General features: G+C 36.5%; 1 protein-coding gene across 9 annotated transcripts in view; it reads left to right on the top strand.

The window, feature by feature from the left end:
• The window catches only part of TANC2 (tetratricopeptide repeat, ankyrin repeat and coiled-coil containing 2), a 365248-nt gene that overhangs the window by 63423 nt on the left and 287331 nt on the right, over window positions 1-14494 (top strand). Inside the window, exon 2 of one of the 9 annotated variants that reach the window (XM_021068129.1) lies at window positions 8448-8536. The exons of the other annotated variants lie outside the window; for them this stretch is intronic. The gene's annotated coding sequence lies outside the window, so the exon portion shown is untranslated. The remainder of the gene's footprint in view (window positions 1-8447; window positions 8537-14494) is intronic. 9 annotated transcript variants of the gene reach the window in all.

The raw sequence follows: 14494 nt of genomic DNA, 5'->3' as shown, positions 1-14494 counted from the left end.
TCATGGTTCCCAGTCAGATTCGTTAACCACTGCACCATGACGGGAACTCCTGAATGTTTTTATACTTCCTGTCTCTTACCTTGTCTGAGGCTTATCTGTTCTATGTTAGCTTTTTAAAAGGTCTAACTTTGGGATTTACTGATTTTATTTTCATTTTTCTTCTTATTTATATTATGAATTTTTTATGAGATAGCTGTGCTGTATTCCATAAATTTTGATTTATCATATTCTCATTATTTACTTTTTACATAGTCTGATTTCATTGAAACATAGCCACACCCATTTATGATAGTGCCTGTACAGTGCACACTCCTGAAATATTTACGATCTGACCCTGTGAGAAAAAGTTTGCCAACTCTTGCTTTAAAATGTTGAGTAGTTGTTGTTGTTGTTTTGGCTGTATTTTGATCAGATCTTGTAACTATCTAATGGATGCTAGAAAACAAAGTGTATTTTCTCTTGATGAGAGAAGTTTGCTTTATTTTTAAGTAAACTTCACTGATTTTTTTAGCTCCCATATGTTAATGTTCTGTTTAGTTGAGCTTCCAATACTTTTGCCTTAGATCTATCTAGATTTTGTATTTAAGGTATATCTCTTGTAAATATAGTTTTGTTTTGTTGTTGCTGTTAAGTCCAATCTGATTTTCTATTAAATGGTGTGTTTAGTTAATTTACATCAACTAACTATTTATATGATTTGGTTTAAGTCTCTCATCTTCTTTATTTCTTTTGCATTCTGTGTGTTCTTTGTTTTTATTTTTGTTTGCTCTCTGTCTTTGGAATTTATGAAATATTTTAAATTCTGTTTTCTTGACCTTTTAGCTATACATTTTTGGATTTTTAACAAGAGTCTATGTAAGGGGTTGCCAAATGCATCTTTAACTTTTTATGGTTTAACTTGAATTTTTATTTTACTACTTTGCAAGCAATGTAAAGACTTTAGGATATTTAATTCTACTTGTATCCTACTCTTTGTTGTTTTATATCTTACTTCCACTGTAGTATATAACCCAGAATACATTTCTGTTGCTCAAAGTAGACATTAGTCTTTAAGATATTTTTTAAATGTTTTTTAAAAAAATGACCCATGTATTTCATTCTTCTAGGATTCTTCATTCCTTCTGGTAAAATGATGTTCTATCTGTGATAATTTTTTTTCACCCCATAGAACTTCCTTTGTATTTCTTGAGGTGTAAGTCAGTGGCAATGAATTACCTCAGTTTTCATTTTAAAATGTCTTAATTTTACCTTCATTTTAAAAGCATATTTCCCCTGGGTATAAAATCCTAGATTGGCAGTTCTTTCCTTTCAACACTTTAATGATGTTATTCTGTTATCTTTTGTTTCTGTTGAGAAGTTAGCAGTCATTCTTTTTTCTTTGGAATGAAATGTAACCTATTTATTTTATCTAATCTGGCTGCTTAAAAAAGTTTTCTTCTTTATCTTGGCTATTACCATTTGAATATGATATACCTAGGTGTATGTTTTTCTTTCTATTATCTTGTTTGTATTTTGATGATCTTCTTGAGTCTGTATGTTGATGTCTCATCAGTTGTAGAAAACCTTAGCCGTTATTCCTTAAAGTGTACTTTCTGTCCTGTTTTCTTTCTTTCTTTCTTTCTTTCTTTCTTTCTTTCTTTCTTTCTTTCTTTCTTCCTTTCTTTCTTTTTTTTGGGGGCTGCACCTGCAGCATATGGAGGTTCCCAGGCTAGGGGTCTCATAGCTGTTGGCCTACACCACAGCCACAGCAACGCCAGATCTGAGCCGAGTCTGTGACCTACACCACAGCTCACGGCAACACAGGATCTGTCCTATTTTCATCTCTGTTTTGGAACTTTAGTTTTTGCATTAGATTGTGTGATATTCTCTCATGCATCTCAAACTGTGTTCTTTTTCTTTGTGCTTTGGTAATTTTTTCCCCCTTTGGTTAATACATGTTGGCCTGTCTTAAGGTTTATTGATACTTTTCTGCTGAGTCCAGTCAACTCTTGAGCAAAATCAGTTAATTCTTAATTTAGATAGTGTTTTTCAGTTTTTTATTTGGTTCTTTTAAAGATAGTCCATTTCTCTGTTGAAAATTTCAGTCTTTTCATCTGTTTTTTTCTGTTTTTAACTTTTTTTCTTGATTTATACATAATAGCTAAAAATAGTTCAATAGCTGATGTCTCTGCTAAATTCAACATTTAGGTCATATTGTGTATCTGATTCTTGGGAGGTTTTGTTTGTTTGTTTAATTTTATGGCTACACTCATGGCATATGGAAGTTCCCAGCCCAAGGATCATCTGCCTCTGTTAATTATTCTGCTTCTTCACACATCTCATCATCTTTCTGTTGTTTACCAGACGTATTGTTTAAAAGATCTGTAGAGAAGTTCCTGTCATGGTGCAGTGGTTAACGAATCCGACTAGGAAACATGAGGCTGTGGGTTTGATCCCTGCCCTTGCTCAGTGGGTTAACCATCCGGTGTTGCCGTGAGCTGTGGTGTAGGTTGCAGACACGGCTCGGATCCCGCGTTGCTGTGGCTGTGGCATAGGCCAGTGGCTACAGCTTCGATTCGACCCCTAGCCCGGGAACCTCCATATGCTGCGGGAGCGGCCCAAGAAATAGCAAAAAAAAAAAAAAACTGTAGAGGCTAGAGTGAATAATAGTTTTCCCTAGAGAAAACTTATTTCCTCTGTAAGGCAGCTGTGATGAGGGTCTACACTCTTGGATTTGATGGAGGATTAAGTGGATAAAGGCTAGGTTGCAGTTTAGTTTGTCTCAGTTTACATGGGTTTCAGATGTGTAGATTGAGGTTTGTTCTGTGTGTATGTCATTCCTCTCCCTTTAGCAGGACTCTGGTATCTAAGTACCATCTGATGATGAGATCTTTCTCAACATTATCGTCAAGCTTCCAGTCCCCCAGATTGTTGCCACCCTGTACTTAGTACAAGTCCTGTTTGGAGAATCAGTGGGCAGGAAGAAGTAGCTTTGAATTTGGGTTCCTTCCTATATCAGGAGTTGACAGACTGGCTTCCAGGATAAATCTGGCCTACCACCTATTTTTGTAAATAAATTTTTGTTTGGAAACAGCCATAATCATTTGTTGATGTATTGTCTGTGTCTGCTTTCATTCTATAAAAGCAGAATTTTATAGTTGGAAAGAGACTAAAAATATTTACTATTTGGCCCATTGTGGAGAAATTTGGTGGTCCCTGTTCTGTAGCCAGTTCATTCGGGTGTTAAAAATTTTGCTGATTGCTCTTTTTTCCTTTATTTGTTGTTCTTTTTATTTTTAATTTATTCTTTTTTTTTTTTTTCCCCACTGTACAGCAAGGGGGTCAGGTTATCCTTACATGTATACATTACAATTACATTTTTTCCCCCACCCTTTCTTCTGTTGCAACATGAGTATCTAGACAAAGTTCTCAATGCTATTCAGCAGGATCTCCTTGTAAATCTATTCTAAGTTGTGTCTGATAAGCCCAAGCTCCCCATCCCTCCCACTCCCTCCCCCTCCCATCAGGCAGCCACAAGTCTCTTCTCCAAGTCCATGATTTTCTTTTCTGAGGAGATGTTCATTTGTGCTGGATATTAGATTCCAGTTATAAGTGATATCATATGGTACCCTAACCCTCCTGCACTGTTGGTGGGAATGTAAACTGGTACAGCCACTATGGAGAACAGTTTGGAGATACCTTAGAATCTATACATAGAACTTCCATATGACCCCGCAATCCCACTCTTGGGCATCTATCCAGACAAAGCTCTACTTAAAAGAGACACGTGCACCTGCATGTTCATTGCAGCACTATTCACAATAGCCAGGACATGGAAACAACCCAAATGTCCATTGACAGAGATTGGATTCGGAAGATGTGGTATATATACACAATGGAATCCTACTCAGCCATAAAAAAGAATGACATAATGCCATTTGCAGCAACATGGATGCAACTAGAGAATCTCTTAATGAGTGAAATGAGCCAGAAAGACAGACAAATACCATATGATATCTTTTTTATTATTTTTATTGAAGTATAGTTGTTTTACAATATTGTCTTAGTTTCAGGTGTACTTTCCTATGGTAGACCAGTCTTCCTCCTACTACCTGTGCTTTGACTTAGTAAATGGTCTTAGTGATTTAAATAAACTTCATCAGATTATATCAATCCTAGTCTTAGAACCCTACAATAGATTTCAGTAGGTTTTAGGATGAAGTTCAGAGGCTTTGACTAAGCTTATAGAGCCCTTGATAATAGAAACACTGCCTGCCTCCCCATCCTTCTTTTTTTTCTTTTTTAAATAGACTTTATTTTTTAGAGCACTTTTTAGTTCATGGCAGTATTGAGGGAAAGGTACAGATTTCCTATATACCACCTGCCTTCTTTTCATGTGTACAACCTTCTTCTTTTTTTAAACTCACTGGTCTTCCTTCTCAGCCTCCACCACATTCAAGCTCCATCCAGTTACCTTTTCTGTCTTTATTGTACATATCATTCTTTGAGATATTTGTATGGTTTGGGTTATTTGTGTTCCTTAATAAATGTAAATCCTGCAAGTTAACTATTACTCCTAGCATCTAGAAGAGTGCATGGAAATTAGATCAATAAATACTTGTTGACTGGATGAACTATTTTCTCTTTCTCACTGGCACCTGCCCTACTCTCATTCTCCTATCATATTAATTTACCTAATTAGAAATTTCTTAGCTTGGCCCCGGACCTTACCTAACTTCTCTAGCCTATTCTCTCTGATTTTCTTACTCAGAAACTTTCTACTTTATCCAAGTCAATCTTAATACTTTCTGTTTTTCTCCTTTGAACATGATGTTCACTCTGTCTGGAATAGACTTACTTGAGTCATCTCTTTAAATCCTACCCAGTCAATCATTAAAGTCCAGCTTATATCTTATTTAGGTTCAAGATAATCACTCTTCTGCCTCCTGTACTATAATGTTTATTCCTAATGTGAAACTTAATAAATTTAATGCCTTTTATTGCATATAAGCTTTCTAGAAATGCTTCCCTAATACAGTATAATTATCCTGAGGGTAAGGAATGTTCACTGCCTTTTTACCCTCCATCAGTTCATTATATTTACATTTGTATATGTGTATTTAATTGAAAGACAACGAGGTCTTGTGATTAAATTTTTTGTCTTTGATAAAACATGCTTTAAGTAATAGTTACTTTCATTTACACATATTCTATGTTTCACATAGGAAAGGACTTTAACGTCTTATTACCACATATAATCTGTATAGCAAATACCACTCCATTTTACACATGAGAGCTAAAAAGATAGGCCTAATAAAAAGACTTTCCCAAGTGTGTGTAGATAGTAGACAGTCATTGAATTCTCACTCTTCATATACTGCTGTCACTGAATAAATCAGACAATAAGTAATGGAATTAGTCTAAACCGAGATCTGAATATTAAATGTATTTTCTTTGAAGTAGCAAGTCAGTTTTTAACAGATCTTAAATGCTAAGGATTGTATCAAGGCAACAAGTAGCCAGTATGGTTACTTCTTTTGGTAGTTGAGAGAGAGATTTTATTTTTTTAATTGTGTGTATTTTTGTTCTCCATTTTTTTTTTTTTTTTGCTCTCATTTTTTCTGATTATTTTTCATGGAAATATATTAAATCTGGATACCAATGATATGTTGTAAACTGATTTGTTGATTATTATGCTTATTATTTTAAATAAAATCACCTTAAATGTAAACTAATTAATAGTATCACTGTGACTTTACTGATTTTTAAGTGTACATTAACTCAGTTGATGTTAAAATTTTTCAGAAAAATTGTATACAATTTTAAAAGGTTATACTCCATTTATAGTTACTAGAAATTACTGGTTATGTTTCCTATATTGTGCAAACATCCTTGTAGCCTGTCTTACACCCAGTGTTTTGTACCTTCCTCTCTCCCATCCTTATATTGTCCCCCCTTGGCCTGCCCCTCACTGGTAACCGCTAGTTTGTTCTGTCTGTGAGACTGCTTCTTTTTTGTTATATTCACTAGTTTGTTATATTTTTAAGATTCATATAAGTGATATCATACATCATCCTATATTTGTCTTTGTCTGTCTTATTTCACATAGCATAATACCTTGCAAGTCCATACATGTTGCTGCAGATGGTAAAATTTTGTTCTTTTTATGGCTGAGTAGTATTCCATTGTGTGTGATATATGTATATGGCATCTTCCTTATCCATTCGTCTAGTCATGGACACTTATTGGTAATTATAAATACTACTGCTATGAACATTGGGGTGCGTGTTTTTTTTTTTTTTTTTTTTTTTGATTTACCGTTTTGTTTTTTTCAGATATATATACCCAGAGGTAGTTCTACTTTGAGTTTTTTAAGAAACCTTAAAAAACCCAAAGGTTTTTAAGGTTCTACTTTGAGTTTTTTAAGAAACCTCTATACCATTTTCCACAATGTGGCTGCATAAATTTACATACAGTGCAGAAAGGTTCCCTTTTTTCTATATCCTCACCACCGTTTGTTATTTGTGTTCTCCTTGATGACAGTCATTCCTACAGGAATGGGGGAATATCTCATTGTGGTTTTGGTTTACGTTTCCCTGATGATTAGCCATGTTGAGCATCTTTTCCTGGGTCTGTTGGCCATCTGCATTTCCTCTTTGGAAAAATGTCTGTTCAGTTCTTCTATCCCCCCTCTTTTTTGGCCATGCCTGTGGCATGTGGAAGTTCCTGAACCAGGGATTGAAATCACGCCGCAGCAATGCCAGTGCTGGATCCTTAACCCATTAGGCTACCTGGGAACTCCTTTCCTATTTTAAAATCAGTGTTTTTGATTTTATGTTAAGTTGTAGGAGATACTTATTTTTTTTTTTTTTTTTTTGTCTTTTTTGTCTTTTTTGTCTTTTTGTTGTTGTTGTTTGTTGTTGTTGTTGCTATCTCTTGGGCCGCTTCCGAGGCATATGGAGGTTCCCAGGCTAGGGGTTGAATCGGAGCTGTAGCCACCGGCCTACGCCAGAGCCACAGCAACGCGGGATCCGAGCCGCGTCTGCGACCTACACCACAGCTCACGGCAACGCCGGATCGTTATCCCACTGAGCAAGGGCAGGGACCGAACCCGCAACCTCATGGTTCCTAGTCGGATTCGTTAACCACTGCGCCACGACAGGAACTCCGGAGATACTTATTTTAATTAATTAAAATAATATTTTTCATGCAAAAGAATATTGGTCTTGGTCATTTTTCTGCTCATACATTCATGTATTATTTACTGACAATGTTGGGAATTTTCAACTAGAGTGGCAGATATGAAGATTAGAATTGTAGGGATTAAGTTAGATAATGCCTCTCTTCTAGTTGTGGTTGTCTTCTCTTCCATCCTTATGGACCTAAGGTGGCATATTTGGGGAAAGAAGGTCGGCAGGCAGAATGGAATGACAAATAGCAAAGTCCCTAGCGAAAAGTTTCAGCAATGAGGTACCCAATACAGTCTTTATGTCCTTCCATCATTTTTAAGATCAGTTCCTTGTTGTCTTTGACTTCATTCCCCATAACCATGCCTCTTGTTCTTATTCATGTCTTTTCAGCCATATTAGCCTTCGCCTGCTTTAGAAATTTTATGCTTGTTGTTTCCTTTGCCTGGAATATTAGCTCCTTATTCCATTTGGGATTTTATCTAGAAATCTCTTGCTAATTGAGGTCATTCCTGGCTACCAGATTTAAGACTAAGTCCTTTATGTCTCCCTTTTAATTTTGTTTCCCCTTTTATATTTTGCCTCTTTTGTAATTATCACTGCTTATCATATAACTTGTTTGTTTTATTATCTACCCTTCTTACTGTAAGTTTCATGACAAGTTTATTCTCTTTCCTACTGCTGTACCGTTAGCATCTGCGGAGCATAATAAGCACTCAGTAATATTTGTTTTAAGGATGAGTAACATTTGGAGTTCCCTTCATGGCTCAGTGGTTAACGAATCCGACGAGGAACCATGAGGTTGCGGGTTCGATCCCTTGCCTAGCTCAGCGGGTTAATGATCCGGCATTGCCGTGAGGTGTGGTGTAGGTTGCAGACGCGGCTTGGATCCCCCGTTGCTGTGGCTCTGGCGTAGGCCGGCGGCTACAGCTCTGATTCAACCACTAGCCTGGAAACCTCCATATGCCGCAGGTGCGGCCCTAGATAAGGCAAAAAGACAAAAATAAAAAAAATAAAGGATGAGTAGCATTTTAAGGATGATAACTCTGGCATCTGTATATAAAATGGGCTATAGTGAGGAGATAGATATTAGTTAAGAGATGATGAAACAGCTAAAGAAATGACAGCAAGAATAAAGAGGATACACCGGAAACACTGTTGAGGTAAAATAGAAAGGATCTGGTTTCTAGAATGGCTTGGAAAGGAAAAGAATGGGGATAATAATTTGTTCTGAAATTTCCAGATAGAGACTGGCTAACTGTTGGCATTGTGTTATTCCAGGTGCGTGTTTGGTCCACTGTGCTCATATACTGAATGAATAACAGTCCAGAGATACATTGTTAAATTTGTACTCGATTTTACTTTCAAATGTAATTTATTAAACTCCATGGTTTATTTCCATTCTTCTGGGTTCCTTTCTAGTTTACCTTTATTTGAGCTTTGGGATTGTGCTTTCCCTGGATTTCAGGACAGTTTAATGTCACAGGTGTTTAAGTGCTGCATTGTAATATTTCAAACTAAAGATTCATTTCTGGGAGTTCCCATTGTGGCACAGCAGAAGCGAATCAGACTAGTATCCATGAGATGTGGGTTCAATCCCTGACCTCACTCAGTGGCTTAAGGATCTGACATTGCCAAGAGCTGTGGTGTAGGCCGCAGATGCGGCTCAGATCCTGTGTTGCTGTGGCTGTGGCGTAGGCTGGCAGCTGCACTCTGATTCAGCCCCTAGCCTGGAAACTTCCATATGCTGCACTCAAAAGGTTCATTTTCATTATTGTCTACTTTCATAGTCTGGTACTTCCATAGTTTACTGTTTACATCTTGAAGAAGGAGGGCAGAGGAAGCAATGTAGGGTTTATGCTTATAAGCCTTTTGTGATTCTTTCTGATTTAAAGGAGGTAAATTTTCATTCTTCCATTTAGTTTCAGCTTATCCTCAACTTGTACAAGGTGCTTGAAATTTAAAATAGCGGTTTTTTAATACTAATTGACGTTCCCCTGATAAAACTGTCTTTGATCATTAATTCAAGCTTATATTTTTAAACAACCAATTTTAAAATGATTAAATTATTTAAATTGATTTAATTGGCATACTGTTCTTGCAGATCATTTACTTTAAAAATCCAAGGGTATATCACATATTCATCAATCTCAAGTTTTATATATATATCAGATTCATAAATCTGAGAGTGTACAATGAAGAAAAATTAATATTTAGGAAATAGAGTCTAATAATTAAAGTTGGATTTAAATAGTTCAATATACAATATTCTTTTTAATGCTTTATTTTTCATAAGTGTATTTTTATATATAGTAATGCTTTCACCAAGTTAAATTATTTTAACACTGTCAATTTTGACAGTGAATGTCTAGCTTTTTTTTCTTAGAAAATTTTACGTATTTGAAATAAAAAATTTATAGATTTGTGTTTTTGCAAATTTGTGGTATTCTGTAACATCCCATAGCCTCCTCATATATAATATAATCACTTCTGCTTGTAATATGTGGGAATTTTAGTAAAAATACATACATGTACTCAGGATAATAAGAAGTTGCTAATAGAGCCAAGTAATGAGTGAGATGATAAAAGTAAAAAAATCTTAAAAGTTGCTAAGCAAAGCATTCACAGACTTTTGTCCTTAAGGATCTATGGAATATATTTTTATAAAAAGAAAGTACCTTTGATAGGGATGGAGTAGACAGAAGTAGTTTTATAAGTCCCAGTAAAGGACCACAGATAACAAGGGAAACTTAGGGGACATTGGGAGATCACTGTTAAGTAAATAAATTGCTCAAAAAAGCCATCAGAACAAGACAGGTTTGCTTCATTAGTGGAGCCTTGAGAACTGTCTCGGGTCGTTGGATGGGGGATGGGATGAGGCCTGCATTCATATTCAGACCAAGGGCAAGAGTTTGAGGACCACCCTTCTTCGGGATTTGAATACACACCTTAAAGGACACTAAGGAGGAGCTACTACTCCCAGAAAGGTAGAAGCGGGCTTTTCCAACCCCCACTCCCCTTGGATGACAAAACTGTAGCCCACCAGATCCTCAGGGCAGAGCTTCCGTGCTTGCCTGCTTGCATCTCTCACAGGCGTCCAGTCTTAATAAATCTATTTCTTGCCAATCACTTTGTCTCTCTCTGAATTCCTTCTGAGCGGAGACATGAAGAACCTGAACTTCAGTGAGTCCAGACACTGGGCAAGTGATTCTAATCTAAAACCGTGGGTTCAAGTCCCAGTCTGGGTTTAGGCTGGGTTCGAGTCCCAATCTGGCTCTAGGCTGGGTTCAATTCCCGTGGGTTCAGGTCCCAGTCTGTGTTCTGGCTAGGTTCAGGCTGTCAATGCTGTCAGTTTCTCCTTCATTACAAATATAAATGTATATGTTTAAAGAAACTCAGTAACCAAAAATTTAACCTTAAAAACAAGCTCTGCACTCCCAAATCATTTTCATAGATTTGTGTCAGGAAATAAATTTGACTTCCTGGAGAAAATTGGTTAACTTATTTTTTCCAGATTCTTAGTATTCTGACCTGGAGTCATGATTTTCTTTTATTCATCCCTAAGTATCTTGCCATCAAGAATCCTGGTTTTTTAGAGCAGTTCCAAAGGGATCTTTACTGCCTTACCAAGATACACAGTTGGCTGGTGCTGTTTTTAAACCAACAGTGAGCAAGCTGGGTTTTATTTTGTTTTGCTTTTTCCCTAAACCACCATTAATCTCTGAATTTGGGTAAATTGAAGGAGCAAGTAACATTGAAAATGCCATCTTTAGTATTAGAATGAGACTGAAAGTCTGCATGGTATTTCCATGGTGCACAGATTTCAAATGAAATGTCTTTTGTAAAATTATTTCATGTAATCAACAGGATATATCAGTGAAGTAATATTAATAAAAGATAAAATTTATAACTATGATACTAATTTTATTTCTGTAACCAAATGGTTTTACTATCCTCAGATAAATCTGTGGTATATGTATATAACTTGGAAAAATACTTTGTTCACCTCTGCATATAATTGATTCAGATTCAGCATACATTTATTGAATGTTAGGTTTCTTGCACTGTATTAGACACTTTAATCAAAGTCATGCTCCTATATTAGTCTACCTTAATGTGTAATAATTAAATTTGTGGGACGATTTCCTTTTTGCTCACTACAGATTTTTATTTTAAGAAATGTATAGTTTTGATTTGGAAAGAATTTGACAGATATCGTTTGTGGTAATGTAAAGCATTTAGGTAGTAGTCTGTACTCAGACCAGTATTATTGGGAACAGAGACATTTTCTTATCTATTTTTATCCTTTGTCCATGTTTCATAATAAATGTCACATTGCATGAATTTTCTTAAAAAGTTATGACATTATTTTGTCTTCTGTTTTTTTATTTAAAAAAATCAGATCAAACTAGTTTTGAATCATTTTAAAATAACTTAGCAACCCTTTAGAATAGTGTTGTTTAATAGAACTTGATGTGATGATGGATATATTTTTGTAAGTCTTCATCATCCGTAACGGTAATGGAACTTATGACTGCTCCCAAATGTGGCTCATTAAATCACTCCATGAAGATTTTTTTTTTAGTGTTTACTGTGTATCTGTCATTGTACTACATCCTTGAGACAGTTACTATTCCAGGGAACTCAGTCAAATAGAGGAGAGAGATTTCTAAGCCAACAGTGACAAAGTTGGGTGATAGGCAGGGAGGAGAAGAGAATGCAAATTGAACTTTGAAGGACAGGTATGAGTTAGGGGTCCACGTAGAGACAGTAGCATTTGCTGATAGGTGAAGATAGGAGACTATGTGGTGTATTCCAGCAACTACAAGAATTTTCTATTCCTGAAACCTCGGGTGAGTCAGAGAGCTGCTCAAAAGAATGGACAGTTAATCACTTAGTAGTTAATGCAGTGATTTGTATGTCATGCTAAAGAGTTCAGGTTATGTCCCAAAGCCACAAGTGGGCCATTGCAGCATTTTAAACTGGTAGGTAAACAAAAAGATTTTAACATCTAAACTCAGTACATCTATCCCAGATTTATTAAATTTGAGATTTCTAGAGGAAATAAGAATTTCATATTAAAATTTTTAATTTGATTAGATCCTATAGGCTTTTCCTTGGTCATTTTTTATTTGCGGTTGTAGTGGTTAGAATGGTTGGAATCACCAAAGATCTAATTTAGAATGACTGCGATAGGAAGAGTATTTATGAGCTTCCTTAGTGGTTTGGTGGTTAGGACTCTGCACGTTCACTGCTCTGGCCATAGTTCAATGCCTGGTCTAGGAACTGAGATCCCACATCAAGTTGCTGCATGCCATGGCCAATGAATGAATGATGGGGTTTATAAGTTCACATAATAAAGAATTTCAGAGGTATGGCGATTATAGACAACTTAATTCTGAACCTCAATAACGTCGTCAAGGACCCAGTTTCGTTACACCTTTCTGCTTTGCCGTTTTTAGAATACTGGTTATTTTTCTCAGGCTTGTCCTTGCGTAGCTACAGGAGAACTGCCACACCTTCAGCTTGTATATCCACACACACAGCATTGTTCAAAGACTGGTAGAATAAGTGGTCCTATCTTGGGCCATCTTTAAGATTAAGAAAAACTTTCCTGAAAGCTACCTCTCTCTCCCTCTCACATTTGGATCACATTCTGCTGGTCACATTATAGCACATACCCTTATACCAATTAATGGAATTGCAGCTGGTGCTCTTAAGAGTCATTCACTAATTAAGATTTGGCTCTGAGGCTGGGGAGAGAACCAGCCTCCCTTGAAGCAAATACAAAAAATAAAAACCATGGTGCTGTTAGTATGAAAGAAGGGATCTGATAGGCAACCAGACAAGCCTACACTTTGTTTTACTAACCTTGTTATGAGTTTGGTTTGTTTACTTTTAAAATTAGCAGTGCTTCCCATACCGAGAGTTAGAAGGACAAGCCCATATCTCCCCCCAAATAGGAAAGACAGGCCTTTCTTACATTTGTCAATAATACTAACATTTTGCTATGAAGTTTGCAGGTGATATAGAGCTGTTATAGTGTGACCTAATCTCTTTGAATTTTATCCATTTTCAAAATCTTCAAAGACTTAGTTTCTGACCTGCAAATCTGAGGACTGGGCCCTGAACTGTAGAACTGGACTGTTATAAGAGGCCTTGCCTGGAAACAAACCAGCCGACCATCTCCAAAGATAGATTTCTGTGATTCTTCTTGGCCAGGGGAATTCTTTGCTAGTCTGGAGTAGGAGTGGATGGGAGATTTGCTCTTACTCAATTTTTTTCTTGAATATTTTTTTCAAAATGATGTGAATTCTTTTTGTATCTGTTAAGGGGCCAAGTTTTTTAAACACAAATATTTGGAACAGATTTGTGTGCTTTTTTGCTGTCACCTAACTAACTACAAAAGACTTGGCTGCTTGAAGTGGAGGATGTTCAGTAGGAGAAAGACAATATTGAATAAAAAAGGTTTTTCAAAATAATTCCTGGCACTACCCATTTGCTCTAAAAATTTACCTCAAGCTTCATTCCATTACCTCTGATTTTTTTTTAATATACCAGTTGATTAGTGCAGCCATTTATTTATTCAGAGTATTATGTTACTTTGCCATTCTTCTTTGCTCCCATCTTAGAGACTACTAGTCATCTTAGAGATGACTAGTCCCATTTTAGAGACTACTCTGCTACAGCCAGACTACTAGTAAATCTCCATCTGTTAACCTTCCAATGACTTCATGCTCAGAGGCTACGGTACTATTAGATGCTTCTTTCCTTCCTATTTTCTCTCTTCATCCATGATTATATAGTAAGCACCTACTATGGGCCAGGTAAAGTACTGAGGGGTATAGTTTATTTTCACAGCAATATAAGACATAATCCCTATTAGATTTTAGTCTATGGTACAGATAGCCCAATGCTATTAAAATACTCTGTGAGAAATACTATAAAGTTCTGCACGGGATACTCTTGGAGTACAGAGGAAGGACTCCCATCTCATACTGGAGGGTAATAGAACAATTTTGGGAGGAAGTAGTGACTAGCATTGAACCTAAATAGTAGTTAGCTGCTTTGCAAAATGGGGAAAATTAAGTTTCAGGCAGAGGATACAGCACGTATAAAGGTATGAGGTTGTGAGAGAGCTTGACAGTTAGTAGCTGGAACGAGGGTTGGTAAAGTGCAGTTCCCAGAAAGGGTGTGTGTGTGTATGATGGTGGGCAGGCAAAACAGCACCTCATTTTTAGGAGCGATTGCACCAGCATCCAGGTGAGAGTTGATGAGAGCCTAAAATAAGAGGATGGCAGTGAGGATGGAGAAAATCATCTGAACTT

Source organism: Sus scrofa, chromosome 12 (genome assembly GCF_000003025.6).
Source record: "Sus scrofa isolate TJ Tabasco breed Duroc chromosome 12, Sscrofa11.1, whole genome shotgun sequence".
NCBI lineage: Eukaryota > Metazoa > Chordata > Mammalia > Artiodactyla > Suidae > Sus > Sus scrofa.
The sequence above is the reverse complement of the archived record's forward strand: the minus strand, read 5'-3'. Positions and strand labels throughout refer to the sequence as shown.